Genomic DNA, 3,757 nt, shown 5'->3' on the forward strand with positions numbered 1-3,757 from the left:
GAAGACTGTTGAGTGTCCCTTGGACAGCACGGAGATTAAACCAGTCAATCCTACAGGAAATCAACCCTGAATATTCATTGGAAGGACTGATGCTGAAGCTGAAGCTCCAATAGTTTGGCCACCTGATGTGAAGAACTGACTCATCGGAAAAGACCCTGATGCGGGGAAAGATTGAAGGCAGGAGGAGAAGGGGACAACAGAGGATGCAATGGTGGGATGGCAACATCAACTCAGTGGACATGAGTTTGAGCAAGCTCCAGAAGATAGTGAAAGATGGAGAAGCCTGGAGTGCTGCAGTTCATGGGGTTGCAAAGAGTCAAGACACCACTTAGCGACTGAACAACAACAAAACGCATTAGATGCATCGCGCACTTTTATTTCTGTTATGGTTACAGCAGCTCCACCTCAGATCATTAGGCATTAGAACCCAGAGGCTGGGGACCCCCCGTTAAAGGGCTGAACCAGAAATCCTGAAGTTAGAGGTGGGAGAGGAGTGAGCAGAGACCATCACCCGGCAGGACGGGAGCCAGGTATTCCCATCCTGGGGGGAAGGCAGAGCACAGGCGTGGCTGGAGGAAGCTGCCTCCTTCCCTCCTCAGCAGCCCCAGGGCCCCCAAAGGAAACCCAGGGACCACAGGCTGACAACTGTGGTCCAGCTTTTACAACTTTTGGTCTGATGGACAAAAGCTACAACGCGATATCTCTCCTCTGTGTGACTGGGGTGTGCCGGGAGCTGAGTCTGTGCTGGAAAACAGCCAGAGGGAAGACCAAATAGACAAAAGGTTTTGAAAGGGCTGAGACTGTGGGTTGATCAATCAGAGTCGCTGTTTGAACTTGAGCACAAACAGCAGCTTTACTGGAGCCAGAAGCTGCCTGGGAGGTACCTGAGTGGAGGTGGGAAGAGGAGTAACCTCAGGGAGCGTGGGAACGGAATGGGCAGGATGGTCTAATAACCCCGCCAAGCAGGCTCCACCAGATGCGTAATTTATAGGTTAAGGCACTGGCATGTTAGTGATGTTTTAACATCAGAAAGACGTCTGCATACGCACACACACACATAAACTGATTATGAGTTTTACTAATATAAAGTAAAATGTATGGAAACCAAGGGGGGCAAGGGAGAAAGAATGAATTGAGAGACTGGGATTTACATATATACACGATTGATACTATGTATAAAATAGATGGGCTTTCCAGGTGGCCCAGTCAGTAAAGAATACACCTACCAATACAAGAGACACCAGAGACAGGGGTTTGATCCCTGGGTCGAACCCCTGGAGAAAAATGGCAACCTGCTCCAGTAGTCTTGCTTGGGAAATCCCATGGACAGAGGAGCCTGGCAGGCTAACATATAGTCCATGGGGTTGCAAAAGAGTCAGATAGGACTTAGTGACTAAACAACAACACAGAAAATAGATGACTAATGAGAACCTACTGTATAGCCCAGGGAACTCTACTCAGTGCTCTGGGATGACCTATGGGAAGAAAATCCAAAAAAGAGGAAATGCATGTATATTTAGAGCTGATTCATGTTGCTGTACAGCAGAAACTAACACATTGATCGCAATGTGAGAAACACACTCACTAGCCCAATGGCACCCCACTCCAGTACTCTTGCCTGGAAAATCCCATGGATGGAGGAACCTGGTAGGCTGCAGTCCATGGGGTCGCTAAGAGTCAGACACGACTGAACGACTTCACTTTCACTTTTCACTTTCATACGTTGAAGAAGGAAATGGCAACCCACTCCAGTGTTCTTGCCTGGAGAATCTCAGGGATGGGAGGGCCTGGTGGGCTGCCATCTATGGGGTTGCACAGAGTTGAACACGACTGAAGTGACTTAGCAGCAGCAGCCCAAACTCAAACGAATGGTCTTGGAGACACAAGGTGCAGTGGGAAGCGAGGCTTTAATGATGGTCTTGCAAGATTGGGTGACTGGTGGGCAGGCTCACCCAGGGTCACTACCTGGATCAAGTTATCCGCAAGTTATCCCTAGCGTGCAATTCCCTCCTTCAGTTCCACACTGGCTGAACACTGTGGGGCAAACAATCTTCCTGGGTGTCACCTCGGTTTACTTCCTCTCTTTATGGGCTGGCCCCTCACTGACATCTTGTTTCCTCCTTTCCTGCACACCTATATCCATTCTTATATTTTGAATTCACCAAAAGAATGAGCCAGCATGAAAATCCTAGGCATCCTGCCCTCCCTCTGTTTGCCTGGACTTTCTAGTTTTGTAACTATTGCATCAGCAAGCTGTCACTCAAAACTAGCTATTCTTGAAAATGGACCACTTTAAATTCTTTATTTCTTGCAGTAAAGCAACCATACTTCACTATTTTTTTTAAAAAACGATGTGAGGCAAGGCACACATCTGTAAATAATAATAAAATATACAATACTCATTGTACACTCCATACAGCCAATTGATTCTCACAGGATGCTCTTGTTGACTTTTTCCAAACTCTGGTATCTGCAGTCAACCTGTGGTTGCAGTTAGCCAGTGAGAGTAGTTCCGTGACGTGAAGGTGGATGCCATTTTCATTTTCCTCAACGAGGAAGATGGAAGTGAAATGAGGAAGACCTGGGGCACCAGACGAGTGCTGGGAACTTTACCGGCTTGATATGAGGCTGATATGACGTTTCACAGGAGCAACCTCTCGGTGACTCCGGTGACACTTTTCCAACACCAGAAGATACTTCCCAGGCAAGTATATTGGAGTGGGTTGCCACTTCCTCCTCCAGGGGATCTTCCTGACCCAGGGAAGACCCAGGGAAGACTTTGGGCCAAATCCAGCCCAAAGTCTGATATTTTATTTTTCCATTTATTTTAAATTGGAGTATAGTTGATTTAAAATGTGTTCATTCCTGCTGTAGAGAAAAGTGAATCAGTTATATATATATCCACTCTTTTTATTCTTATTTTATAGTCTTTTAATTGGAAAATAGGTAATTTACAATATTGTGATGGTTTCTGCCATATAGCAACATGAATCAGCCATAGGTATGAATATGTCCCTCTCTCTTAAACCTCCCCCTGCTCCCCTCCCCAGCCCACCCATCTAGGCTGTCACAGAGCACCAGCTTTGTGTTCCCTGCATCACACAGCAAATTCCCACTGCTTACCCACTGTACACAATGTGTATGTTTCAGTGGTACTATCTCAGGTCATCCACCTTCTCTCTCCCACACTATGTCCACAACTCTGTTTATTTCTGCATCTCCACTGCTGCCCTGCAAATAGGTTCGTCAATACCGTCTTTCTAGATTCCATATATGTGTTAATATACAGTATTTTCCACTCCTTTTTTAGATTCTTTTCCCATGTAGGTCATTACAGAGCACTGAGTAGAGTTCTCTGTGCTACACAGTAGGTCCTTATTAGCAATCTCCTCCCTGGTGGCTCAGTTGGTAAAGAATCTGCCTGCAGTGCAGGAGACCTGGGTTTGATCCCTGCGTCAGGAAGATCCCCTGGAGGAGGAAGTGGCAACCCACTCCAATTTTCTTGCCTGGGAAATCCCATGGACAGAGGAGCCTGGTGGGCTACAGTCCATGGGGTTGCAAGAGTGAGACACGACTTAGCAACTAAAAAATATATATATATAAATATATATATGTATATATAGTGGTATATATGTCAGTCCCAATTTCCCAATTGGTTGTATGTTCTTTAAAATAAAGTTTTATTGGCACACAGCCACACTCACTGGTTACATGTCACCTATGACTGCTTGCGAGTTACCAGAGCTGAGCTGAGCAA

This window comes from Oryx dammah, unplaced genomic scaffold (genome assembly GCF_014754425.2).
Source record: "Oryx dammah isolate SB20612 unplaced genomic scaffold, SCBI_Odam_1.1 HiC_scaffold_21, whole genome shotgun sequence".
Taxonomy (NCBI): Eukaryota; Metazoa; Chordata; class Mammalia; order Artiodactyla; family Bovidae; genus Oryx; species Oryx dammah.